Source organism: Chiloscyllium plagiosum, unplaced genomic scaffold (assembly GCF_037043375.1).
Source record: "Chiloscyllium plagiosum isolate Xiang-an unplaced genomic scaffold, Cpla_swu_hap1 HiC_scaffold_3, whole genome shotgun sequence".
Classification (NCBI taxonomy): domain Eukaryota; kingdom Metazoa; phylum Chordata; class Chondrichthyes; order Orectolobiformes; family Hemiscylliidae; genus Chiloscyllium; species Chiloscyllium plagiosum.
The window spans coordinates 9,093,911-9,107,366 of NW_028270141.1; the positions used below are offsets into that span (position 1 = coordinate 9,093,911).

At 43.6% G+C, this 13,456-nt stretch overlaps 1 long non-coding RNA gene across 1 annotated transcript; it reads right to left on the reverse strand.

The window, feature by feature from the left end:
- Positions 1–201: 201 nt before the first annotated feature.
- LOC148150517 (uncharacterized) lies at positions 202–11,266 on the reverse strand. The gene is made up of 4 exons (XR_015751773.1): positions 11,134–11,266; positions 10,274–10,613; positions 7,983–8,079; positions 202–833 (listed from the first exon to the last, which is right to left on the reverse strand). It is a non-coding gene; the product is annotated as an uncharacterized LOC148150517 (long non-coding RNA).
- Positions 11,267–13,456: the final 2,190 nt, after the last annotated feature.

Genomic DNA, 13,456 nt, shown 5'->3' on the forward strand with positions numbered 1-13,456 from the left:
ATGGCGAAACAATATATAGTCAGACTTGACAGCACCCTCTATGAAGAAAAGAAACAGGAATTGTGCACTATGTTTCCCTCAGCTGCAATGAATTGGCATGTCGAATTCTACAATGGATTTCCAAATTAACTCCAAATGGGTTCACATCTTACATGTTCCAGAGGTTAGTTTTAATTTAAAAAATATTCTTTATTCATAAAAACATAGTCACTGAAGCAGTTCGGTTCTGTACAGTGGCATATGAAGACGCAAACAAATATTGGAATTTGACTCCATCCAATAAACAAATCAAGGCATTTCTTACTTGTGCAAGAATATATTGGCATATATTTGTGGCACTGGAAGGGTCCAACAACTGAACGGATTCCCCATTTAACTTCAGCTGGAAGACCTCAGACAGTGGTCTTTCCTCACTGTGTCTTGGCAGCAGTTGCTCCAAGCTTTAGTGCATCCCTCAACATGTAGTCCTGGACCTTGGAATGCACCAGTCTGCAATGCTCAGTCAGGGTCAACTCCTTTTCTGGAAGACCAACAAGTTTCAGGCAGATCAAGGAGCGTTTTTCATTGAGTTGATGGTCCTCCAGGCACAGTCAATGCTTGTCTCAGTATGTGTCCCAGGGAACAAACTGTAGGGTTATGTAATAACATCACTGAATAGGTTGATTCAAAAATATCTCAGCTCACTCTTATTCTTTGCAATAAGTTGTTCTCATTGGCCCTTTATTGTTGTGACAGCTGCTGTTCTGTTGGTCGCTTTTTTCAAAACACCTGTTGATCTTAATCCCATCAACATTTTGTCAGATGTACAAGTAAATGTTCTCAATAAAATGACACTGAAACACAAATTAAGATCAGCTATTGACATTTAACATTCTTTTAATCATTAAATAATATTCAGTAAAAAGCTTTTTCCTGGCATTTTACAAGCATGTGAGTAATGTCAATGAAAGTAGCCTGACATTCTTCATAATCTCTGGGTCAACAGCAACACAATGAGAATGTAAATGCATCATTTCAGCCCACTGCTGTTTCTAATCTCATGAATGAAAAGTACAATCTGATTCAAGTCTGTTTTCATTGAACATATTGTCAGCACTTGTCTTTTAGCAAAGACACCTTGGTGTGAGAACAGTGATTCTAAAGAAAGCAAATGCATGGAGAACATTAAACAGTGAAATAATAGTTTTCTTTCTTAAAGATCATCGGATCTTGTCCAGGGTTCAGTTGTGCTCAGTTACCTGTGCAATGTGGTTGGAGAAACTAATTAAAATTTTCTAAAACAGATGAACTATTTCAGAGTTCTAACTGTGGCGTTTTCTTTTCCAAGATGGTGGTATCAGTGTGGTAGGATGTCATAGAGTCATTGAGTCATAGAGATGTACAGCACAGAAACAGACCCTTTGGTCCAACTCGTCCATGCCAACCAGGTATCCTAACCTAATCTTGTCCCATTTGCCAGCACTTGCCCCATATCCCTCTAAATCCTTCCTAGTCATATACTCATCCAGATGCCTTTTAAATGTTTAATTGTACCAGCCTCCACCACTTCCTCTTGAAACTCATTCCATATATGCACCGCCCTCCATGTGAAAAGGTTGCCCCTTAAGTCTCTTTTATATCTTTCTTCTCCCACCCTGAGCTGATACCCTCTAGTTCTAGACTCCCCCACCCCAGGGAAAAGACCTTGTCTATTTATCCAATCCATGTCCCTCATGATTTTATAAACCTCTATAAGGTCACCCCGTAGCCTCCGATGCTCCAGAGAAAACAGCCCCAGCCTATTCAGCCTCTCCCTATAGCTCAAATCCTCCAACCCTGGCAACATCCTTGTAAATATTTTCTGAACCCTTTCAAGTTTCACAACATCATTCCATAGGAAGGAGACCAGAATTGCATGCAATATTCCAAAAAGTGGTCTAACCAATGTCCTGTACAGCTGCAACATGACCTCCCAACTCCTGTACTCAATGCGTTGACCAATAAAGGAAAGCATACCAAACACCTTCACTATTCTATCTACCGATGCTTCCACTTTCAAGGAGCTATGAACCTGCACTCCAAGGTCTCTTTGTTCAGCAACACATCCCAGGACCTTACCATTAAGTGTATAAGTCCTGCCCTTATTTGTCTTTCCAAAATGCAGCACCTCACATTTATCTAAACTAAACTTCATCTTCCTCAACCCTTTGGCCCATCTGAAAAAGATCCTGTTGTACTTTGAGGTAACCTTCTTTGCTGTACACTACACCTCCAATTAGGATTCCTGAGCGTGAATGCTCCAGGCCAACCACATCCTTTTTTTTTCTCTCTCCATTTCTAACATTTTCTTTCCCTCTTTTTTCATCTTCTGCCATTGTGGGGAAGCTGGAGTGGTGTCAGAGGGTCATTGGCAGCAACGGTGACAGGTTCGAGGACTCCTGGCTTCAGTGGGCCCAGAGTCTGGACACAGGAATTTGGTGGGCCATCGATAGCAACTGAGCTTGGTGCCTGGAGCAGGGATGTGGTAGGCCCAAACCTGGACACGATGGGTTGTGGAGGCATGATCCCAGCATGGATAGGAGCAAGGCCTGGCACGTTCTGGAGTCTGGGGTCTGGAGGTGAGGCCCGATGGGGTCTGGAGGTGAGGCCCGATGGGGTCTGGAGGTGAGGCCCAATGTGGTCTGGAGGTGAGGCCTGATAGGATCTAGAGGTGAGGCCCAATGGGGTGTGGAGGTGAGGCCCAATGGGTTGTGGAGGCAAGGCCCAATGGGGTCTGGAGGTGAGGCCCAATGTGGTCTGCAGGTGAGGCCTGATGGGGTGTGGAGGTGAGGCCCGATGGGGTGTGGAGGTGAGGCACAATGGGGTCTGGAGGTGAGACCCAATGTGGTCTGGAGGTGAGGCCCGATGGGGTGTGGAGGTGAGGCCCAATGGGTTGAGGAGGCGAGGCCCAATGGGGTCTGGAGGTGAGGCCCGATGGGGTGTGGAGGTGAGGCCCAATGTGGTCTGGAGGTGAGGCCCGATGGGGTGTGGAGGTGAGGCCCAATGTGGTCTGGAGGTGACACCTGACGGGGTGTGGAGGTGAGGCCCGATGGGGTGTGGAGGTGAGGCCTGATGGGGTGTGGAGGTGAGGCACAATGGGGTCTGGAGGTGAGACCCAATGTGGTCTGGAGATGACACCTGACGGGGTGTGGAGGTGAGGCCCAATGTGGTCTGGAGGTGACACCTGACGGGGTGTGGAGGTGAGGCCCGATGGGGTGTGGAGGTGAGGCCTGATAGGGTGTGGAGGTGAGGCACAATGGGGTCTGGAGGTGAGACCCAATGTGGTCTGGAGGTGACACCTGACGGGGTGTGGAGGTGAGACCCGATGGGGTGTGGAGGTGAGGCACAATGGGGTGTGGAGGTGAGGCCCGATGGGGTGTGGAGGTGAGGCACAATGGGGTGTGGAGGTGAGGCCCGATGGGGTGTGGAGGTGAGGCACAATGGGGTCTGGAGGTGAGACCCAATGTGGTCTGGAGGTGAGGCACAATGGGGTGTGGAGGTGAGGCCCGATGGGGTGTGGAGGTGAGGCACAATGGGGTGTGGAGGTGAGGCCCGATGGGGTGTGGAGGTGAGGCACAATGGGGTCTGGAGGTGAGACCCAATGTGGTGTGGAGGTGAGGCCCAATGTGGTCTGGAGGTGAGGCCCGATGGGGTGTGGAGGTGAGGCCCGATGGGGTGTGGAGGTGAGACCCAATGGGATCTGGAGGTGAGACCCGATGGGGTGTGGAGGTGAGGCCCAATGTGGTCTGGAGGTGAGGCCCGATGGGGTGTGGAGGTGAGCTCTGATAGGATCTGGAGGTGAGGCCCGATGGGGTGTGGAGGTGAGACCCAATGGGATCTGGAGGTGAGACCCAATGTGGTCTGGAGGTGAGGCCCGATGGGGTGTGGAGGTGAGGCCTGATGGGGTTTTGGGGGTGAGGCATGATGGGGTATGGAGGTAAGGCCAGATGGGGTCTGGAGGTGAGGCCTGATGAAGTTTGGAGGTGAGGCCCAATATGGCCTGGGGTTGAGGCCCGATGGGGTCTGGAGATGAGGCCTGATTGGGCCTGATGGGGTCTGCTTGAAGGACTGTAATATTGAACTTTATTTTTCTAATTTATTTCTAAGAATTTGTACCTAGCTCTCTTTCTACCTAAGTTGACACTGTAAGTGATGACTTTGTAAACCTTTCACTGAGTACAAGTAACAATTAACTGAATTTAATATAATTTTTAATTATATTTTAAACAAATTGAAAAATGTTAACTCTAAATACAAACCGAGATGCAAACAGAATAATAGAATGTTGCTTTCTGGTATTCAGCACATGAGCTTGGTTCAGTTAATTTCACTGTTACTTTGCATTAAAGATTGTTACTTGATGCTCCGATCTTAATTTTGTGTAATCTATGCTGATATTCTAATGATGTACTGACAGAGCCCTGCGGTGTTGTCCTTCAGCTAGAGGCCTACCATCTCTGCACCGGTTATCAGAAACCCCTGCAGTAGTACTGTACCCTTGTAGATATTTCTAACCAACCTGATCAGAAATTAGATTAGATTAGATTACATTACAGTGTGGAAACAGGCCCTTCGGCCCAACAAGTCCACACCGACCCGCTGAAGCGCAACCCACCCACACCCCTACATTTACCCCTTACCTAACACTACATGCAATTTAGCATGGCCAATTCACCTGACCTGCACATCTTTGGATTGTGGGAGGAAACTGGAGCACCCGGAGGAAACCCACGCAGACACGGGGAGAATGTGCAAACTCCACACAGAGAGTCGCCTGAGGCGGGAATGTTGTGAGACACTCTGAAATGGGTGAGACTTGAACCTTGTGCCTGCTGGCTGAGAGGTAGGGACAGTACCACTGCACCACAAAACCTATGTCTTTGTTGATATTTTCTAATCAACCTGTTCATGGTGTTTTGCCACCTCTCTGAAGTAGGTGGGTCTGGGTCAGCAGGTCCCCTGTCTCAGAGGGAGGGACATTGCCACTGCATCGCAAGAACCTGCAGCCTTGTATATTAGACCAGTAAATTAGGGTTCCATCAGCTAATTCTACTGGACCTTTAGTATTGTATACGAACAAACTATTGAGAAAAAAATTAGGCAGCTTTGCTCAGGTCTTAAATTTCATTCATCACATTGCTATTTATTCTGGTGTGGAATAGCTAATATATTTGCCTTCACAATTGGCACTGACATGTTATAATGTGGAAGTGCTCTCAGATGTTATTTGTGAAAGCAGCTGTGTATATGCAAATTTAGTACTTTCCAAGTATGAGGGTAAGCTAGCCAATAATATAAAGGAAGACTGTAAGAGTTTCTTTAGATATATAAAGGGCAAAAGAGAGGCAATTGGATATTGGGTTGTTGGAAGATGATGCTGGAGAGATAGTAGTGGGGAACAAGAAAATGGCTGAGAAACTGAATAGTTACTTTCTGTCAGTCTTCATGGTGGAAGAAATGAGTAATTTCCCAAAGAGAGAGTGAGGAGGTAGAGTTGAGTATGGCGGCCATCACCAAGGAGAAGGTGTGAGAAAAACTGAATGGTCTGAAGGTGGATAAATAACCTGGACCAGATGGACTACACTCCAAAGTTCTAAGGGAAATAGCTGAAGAGATAGTGAAGGCGTTAGTGGTGATCTTTCAGGAATCGCTAGAACCTGGGAGGGTCCCAGAGGATTGGAAAATCGTTAATGTGACACCCTTGATTAAAAAGGGAGTAAGGCAAAAGATGGAAAATTATAGACTGATTAGCCTAACCTCAGTCATGGGTAAGATCCTGGAATCCATTGTGAAGGATGAGATTTCTCAATACTTGGAAGTGTACGGTAAAATAGGACAGAGTCAGCATGGTTTCATCAAGGGTAGGTCATGCCTGACAAATCTACTAGAATTTTTTGAGGAATCAATAAGCAGGTTAGACCAAGGAAAGTCAATGGATGTTATCTATCTAGACTTCAAAAAGGCCTTTGACAAAGTGCCACACACAAGGCTACTGAGTAAGATATGGTCCATGGTGTCAGAGGCATGGATAGAAGCTTGGCTGCCTGGCAGAGAGTGGGGATAAAAGGGTCCTTCTCAGGGTGACAGACGGTGACATAGAACATAGAACATAGAACATAGAACATAGAACAATACAGCACAGAAAGGCCCTTCGGCCACGATGTTGTGCCGAACATTTGTCCTAGCTTAAGCACCCATCCATGTACCTATCCAATTGCCGCTTAAAGGTCACCAAAGATTCTGACTCTACCACTCCCACAGGCAGCGCATTCCATGCCCCCACCACTCTTTGGGTAAAGAACCCATCCCTGACATCTCCCCTATACCTTCCACCCTTCACCTTAAATTTATGTCCCCTTGTAACACTCTGTTGTACCCGGGGAAAAAGTTTCTGACTGTCTAGATAGGACATGTGGTGTTCCGCAAGGCTCAGTGTTGGGACCACAACTTTTAACTTTATACATTAATGATCTAGATTAAGGAACTGAGGGCATTCTGACTAGGTTTGCAGATGATACAAAGATAGGTAGAGGGACAGAGAGCTTTGAGGAGGCAGGGAGGCTGCAGAAGGATTTGGACAGGTTAGGAGAATGGGTAGAGAAGTAGCAGATGGAGTACCACGAGGGAAAATGTGAGGCCATGCACTTTAGTCTGAAGAAGAGAGACAAGGACTATTTTCTAAATGTGGGGAAAATACAGAAGTCTGAAGTGCAAAGAGACTTGGAAGTTCTACTCCAGGATTCTTTCAAGGTAAACTTGCAGGTTGAGTCAGTCGTTAGGAAAGCATATACAATGATGGCATTTATTTTGATAGGACAAGAATATAAAAGCAGGGATGTACTTCTGAGGCTCTATAAGGCTCTGGTCAGACCACATTTGGAGTATTGTGAGACAGTTTTGGATCCCATACCTAAGGAAAGATGTACTGGTCATTGAGCATGCTCAGGCGAGGTTCACGAGAATGGTCCCAGGAATGAAAAGCTTAACATAGGAGGAACGTTTGAGGACTCTAGGTCTATACTCAATGGAATTTAGAAGGATGGGAGGGGATGTAATGAAACTTAGAATACTTGAATGGCCTGGAAAGAGTAGGTATTCGGAAGATATTTCCATTGTGAGGAGAGATTAGGATTTGAGGGAACAGCATTAGAATATATGGAAGATATTTTAGAATGGAGTTAACGAGAAACTTCTTCAGCCAGAGAGTGGGAATCTATGGAATTCATTGTCACAGAAGGCTGTGCAGGCCAGGTCACTGAGTATATTTAAGATGGAGATAGATTGATTCTTGAGTATCAAGGGGATTAAGGGTTACAGGGAGAAAGCAGGAGAATGGGGTTGAGAAATCTATCAGCCATGACTGAATGGTGGAGCAGACTGAATGGCCTAATTCCTGCTCCTGTGTCTTATGGTCTGATGTTACTCATTTTATTGGAGCATTTTCCTTTCCTGCACAAATTGTTTCACTTTTATTTTTATAAACATAACAATGTTAGATTTGATAATTATTAAAATCTCTTGACTAATGCACATGTTTAAGAGAGCAGACAATTTAATGCATCTTACAGTACTAAATCCTTATTGTTCTTCTGTAATGATTTGCAACTTAATTTCTTTCTCTCATTTTTATATATTTTAATTGTTATGCTGTCTATTACAGCTCTTTATCACACACATATTCAATCAATTTGATTACACGTTTGAGCCTCTGTGGTTAGATAGCTTTCCAGATATAGAATCTGTTCTGAAATCAGATTTTAATTGCATATAATTGTACATTTCAAAGAATATGCCTGCAGAATAATTCATAGATTTTGATGTAGGTAAACAGGTTAATACTTTTTGAAACGTCAAAATTCAAATCTCGGTCTGGATTTGATGCTGAGGGGAGACTTAGTGAAAAGTCGCCTTCACTTAGCCAGCCCTCCCTGCTTTACGTTTTCCAATGATAGCCTTTTACTTACTCAGACACAGGGCATCACTCTATCTCCAAGACAAAGTCCCACGTCATGGAGTCAACAGGAGGCTGGCAGTACCAAGCTGGGCTGGTAGCTTTGATTGCTGCAGATGGGCCAAAGAGGTAACAGTCATTAACGGTCCAGAACATTCCGCTAAGATCAAGATTTCTCTAGGACCAGCCAGAAAGGATGCAGAGAGCATGTGGGGTGGTTGGACAGGGCAGGAATGGCAGGTGGACATGTGGAGGCTAAACTGCCGGAAGGGTGGCATGGTGGCAAGGTGGCTCAGTGGTTAGCACTGCTGCCTCACAGCGCCAGGGACCCGGGTTTGATTCTACCCTCCGGCAATTGTCTGTGTGGAGTTTGCATATTCTCCCTGTGTCTGTGCGAGTTTCCTCCAGGTTTCCTCCCACAAAGTTTAGGTGGTCTGGCCATGCTAAATTGCACACAGAGTCCAGGGATGTGCAGGCGAGGTGAATTAACCATGGAAAATGCACAATAGGGTAGGGTTGAATGCTGTTCGGAAGGTCGATGTGGACTTGGTGGGCTGAATGGTCTGCTCCCACAATGATTGGCATCATGGGCCCAAGAAGGAGATGCTAGCCCTGTGGCAGCTTGCAGAGTTCAATCTTGAGCTGCACATAGGCTAGACAGGACTCTCCTGCTGGCCATTCCATCAGACAGGCCGGCTGAGATCACAATTTGTTCATTAGGTTTCCACCTATGAGCCTCAATTGGGCCATGGGATGGATAATTACCTGGAGCCTCTCCCGCTGTCTGTAAAATTGTGGGGGAGCTGGGTACACTGGCACAAGGCTCTAAGATATGGCAGTGCACTGGTAGTGTCCCTACTTCTAAGCCAGGAGCCCTGTGTTCAAATTCCACCTGCTCCAGAGGTATGTAACAACTTCATTGAACAAGTGAAGAGAAAATATCTCAACATTTTCTCACCCAGATGTCAGCTGTAAAATTCGGCCAAATTGGGCTAATCCACAAGTGTTTTTAGAAACAAATCTAAGTTAAATAAAACCTGGACGTGGACAGACCCTCTGCAAGATTATGATAATACAATACATCCCACAACCACCATCATTCCCTGCTGAAGTCTGCAACATGCTATGAATGAGGTTGGAGAAGCAGTATTTGGACTGCAATGACCCTAATACACAGGAGAGCCATTGGTGAACAGAACACTGACAACAAAAGGTCAGCCTTGGCTCTTGGTCAAAATATTGGCAGAGTCAAACCGCACAGATGCCATTTGTAACTGCTTTTCCTTGGAGTATATGTTCAATTATTTTCAGCTATCTTTCAAAAACTTACGCTCTCTCTTATTCACCAGGAATTACAATTCCTTAAAGATGTTTTGTAGCACTGGTTACTTCAACTAATTGAGATTAATTTCATTGCACTTTTCTTTATGGATGTTTAGGGATACATACGTTTCCATTATCTACTATGGCAAGCTTTGTAATTCGATTGATTTATCTTAACACAATATTTTAATTGCTATAGATAACTTTTTTTAAGAGGTCAGCCAAAGTGGAACCTGGTGCAGAAGTGGAGATGAATCATACCATTGCGATATGAATAGCATTGACGCTACTTTGTTTTATGTCAGCACTTTTTATCAGCACCCTATTTATCATTCCTCCTTGTGACAGAGTTTGTTCATGTTGCAACAGACGAATTGAAAGCAGAGCAATTCTTTCAATACCAAAGTTGTAAATACCAGTTTAAAGGTTTTTGCATCAGCAACACAGAGGTTTCAAATAAATGTCACCTATTATAGCAGCACGGTGCTAGTATAGCAGTCAGTCACTGCATTAAGTTACAGAATTACATCCAAGAATGACTCACCCATCTCTCACAATACAATTTCCCAATAGAATTATTAAAAAGATCTTGCCATTGTATGTTACACTCTGCAGGTATGTTTTACAGCAAACAAAATAATTTCTGAAATAGTAGCTATTTTAGTTTAGAAAATTGTAACTCAAATTGATGAAGGGCCCTTTTGTTGTCCAAATGCTGTTTCCTACTTTGAATTCCTCTTGTGCCACACAGTTGGGTTGCTTGATCCCAAGCTGTTGCCAAAGGGATGCTTCCATTGGTTGCTAATAGATACAAATATCAAAGATTATCTACCCCCTGATGGGAACTGCGTTGCCTTGAATTGTAATTGCCTCCCTTGCATGGTTGTCCAATGGTTTGGAAAGAAAATGTACAAAAAATATTCTTAAATTCATCTTATTTAGTAAAATCTTTTCCACACATCAGTTTTTGAAAATCCTTACCTTCAACAGACTTTGGCTTCTAATTGTGACAGAAATCAAATATATTCTTGGCTTTGTCGTTGGTTTCTTTATTCTTAAGCCAGATTCGCATGCGGAAATTGATGCTTCTTGCTTGAAAGGAAAAACCCTCATCGATGCACAATTCTGCTTTCCCAGCTTCCCTTCACTAGTTGCATCCAGACATTTCAATACCTTCTGGTATAGCAGCTGCCTCGTTTTGGTTGAAGGGAGGGCCCAGTCAGTTAGGTCAAATATCAATATCTTCAGGGAGTTATCTGGATGTTTGTGTGATTAGCAGCTCTTTTGGAGTTTGCACATACAATATTTCATTTCTTTTACTCTGGAAAGGTGAGAGACACCATAAAGCATCAGTCGCAAACTTCAACATAATAGTTTACATTCTCAAAATATCCAGCTTATTGTTCATTACCTAACATGAACATTTATTATATTTTATGGTACGGGGGATCATTATGCCTGAATCCATTGCAATTTTACAACAGGCCATTATACTGGCGCATGTCTCCATTTGCTAGTTAATAAATGTGTTTGGCAGTTTATAGATTAAGCCACAGTCTATTTCTTACAAAGTCAAGAAGGTAAAGTGAGGACACAAGATATAATGTAGGCTTAAATACAGTAAGAAGGGTTGGTCATTGAAAGGCTATTCTAGATCCTACAACTCATTTCCAGGAGTAATGCAATAAGAAACACATCTAAGTTGAAAATTCCAAATTTTAACACAAATTTACTGTCCTGAAAACACCAATTTTTGATCCAAGTCTTGGCATTGCATTTCCATATATTAAATTACTTTCAAGCTGTTCATTATGCCTCCATGGATATTGAGAAATGCTCACCGATGTCTCATGTGAATATTTCCTGCTTAACAGCTCAAAATGTTAGAGGTTGAGGAATTAGCCAATTACAATAAATTTCCTCACAGCCTAAAGCAGAGAATCGTGACTTCTGCAATTGTTTTAGCTAAGGTGAGAGCAGAATGTGGCTCTTCTGTGACACTCACAACCAGACAGTTGAGCTCTAATAAGGACAGCTGCAGTTTATCATTAATTTGCCAAGGCATGAATAAAATATTAGAAACATCGATGTCATAGGTTCATTGAATATCAATGAAGCTGCAAGACAGTACCGTCATGGAGCCTCCATTATCCAGCTTAATAAAGGAAGGCCCTTACACCTCCTGTGAATAATTGAATTTGACAGAAAAATGCCCTCAGTTTGTGTATGTGTTACAGAAATACCAAGGTCCAGAACGAAGGCAAAAACATGACAAATAACTTGAATTGAGCTTTCTTTGTTGGGCTTTTCAAACTTGACTTATGACAAGCAAGACATGGTTACATTATATGTAGGAGGCAAGTTCAAGATTAACCCAGGAAAATACTGGTAAATAATCAAGAACATGCATAATAAAGTTGTTTTGAGTCAAAGCTGAAAGTGTTAGAAATATGGGGTGGCTCAGTAGTTAGCATGGTGGCTCAGTAGTTAGCGCTGCTGCCTCATAGCTCCAGGGACACAGGTTCGATTCCAGCTTCAGGCAACTGTCTATATGAAGTTTGCACCTTCTCCCTGTGCCTGTGTGGGTTTCTGTCATGTGCTCTAGTTTCCTTCCACAGTCTAAGACATGCAAATTAGGTGGATTAGCCCTGCTACATTGCCCATAGTGTTCAGGAATGTGTAGGTGAAGTGCATTAGCCATGGGAAATGCAGGGCTACAGGGAGAAGAGGAATGGGTCTGGATGGTACACTCTTCAGAGGATCAGTGTGGACTAGTTGGGGCAAATGGCCTGTTTCCACACTGTAGGAATTCAATTCTATTCTATAAATGTGTAGTAATTTATCATTAATGGTGTTGTTGAACTGGGATGGTATTTTGTGGTCATATCACCTGCCTGATGTCTTCAGTCAAAAGACTGTGTCTCAAAGTCTGAGGGGAATAGTGCCAACACTGAACGAGACCTCAGCGGTTGAAGAAAGCTGTTCATCACCTTCTCAAGGACATCAATGGATGGGCAACAAATGTTGGCCCAGCCAGTGATGTCCAACTCCCCATGAAAGAATGTTTAAAAAGTTAAGAGCATCATCTGACATCAGTCCAGAGGCTTGGTCACTGCCATTCAGGTGTTCAAGGTGTTCGGGGTTAGGGTCTGTGTCAGTTCAATCTGGAGACAGGGCCATAGGTGGAAGGTTCAGCCTGTGACTCACTCTGTGAGGCACTTCCTATGTTACCTTCTATCCTTAACGAATCACTTGCATACAATTAAAACGGGAAATAGGCGCCACCACACCTTGGGGGGTGGGTAGGTTTATCCTCTGAGGATACGGGCTGTAGATCTTGTAGAAACCCTCACTATTTTTCTTTTAGGTTTCTCATTTGTTTTAGTGGAACTGATACTTGTGGTTAGGGTTAATTGAACTTCGAACAGCTGGGTTTTTAAAAAAGGAATAGAGGACCGATGCAGATATTTGCTGTTCTTTACTGGCCTGGACAATAATGTAAATTATTTACTGCACGTTTGTATTCACATCAGTTAAAAAAAAAACTACTTGAATAAGTGATTAGGAAAAGAAATTACTTTTGATTATGGATGACACAGAAACGGTCCTGAATGTTGAACATCCTGTAAACAACCCTCCTACTTTCAGGTCACAATTTCTCACATATCGAACAGAAATCAGGAGGCCTCCCCAATTAATCCCAGTAGAGGATATGAATTAGCCAGTTGTCACGACCAGCTTCCCTTCTCATGGCACTGTCTCAGGAAATGGAAGTAAGATTTCTGGATCAGTGACAGCCTTTCTGAGTCTCAGCCTCACTTCCCATTTCAGTCCCAAATAATGACATGAAAATCCGAACTTTTGAGTTCCATCAAGCGTCTGCCTCAAGCTGAAGTTACTGGGTCTTACTTTTTGTGCTCATCAGCTAACACCAGACAAATAAAAGGACGGATCACAATCTAAAAATCATGAAAGAAAACAGAAGGGATTTCTGTCTCTGAGGCTGTCCAATTAAAACCCAACTGTCTTCCACAGTCAACATGGCCCTGAAAATGTTCTCCTACAAATCGAGACCAAATTCCTTCTTTACGGTTACCAGTGGCCTCCCAATATTTTCTGTATGCAGAGCAACATTTAATAAAACTCTAGTTTTAATATGTCTAA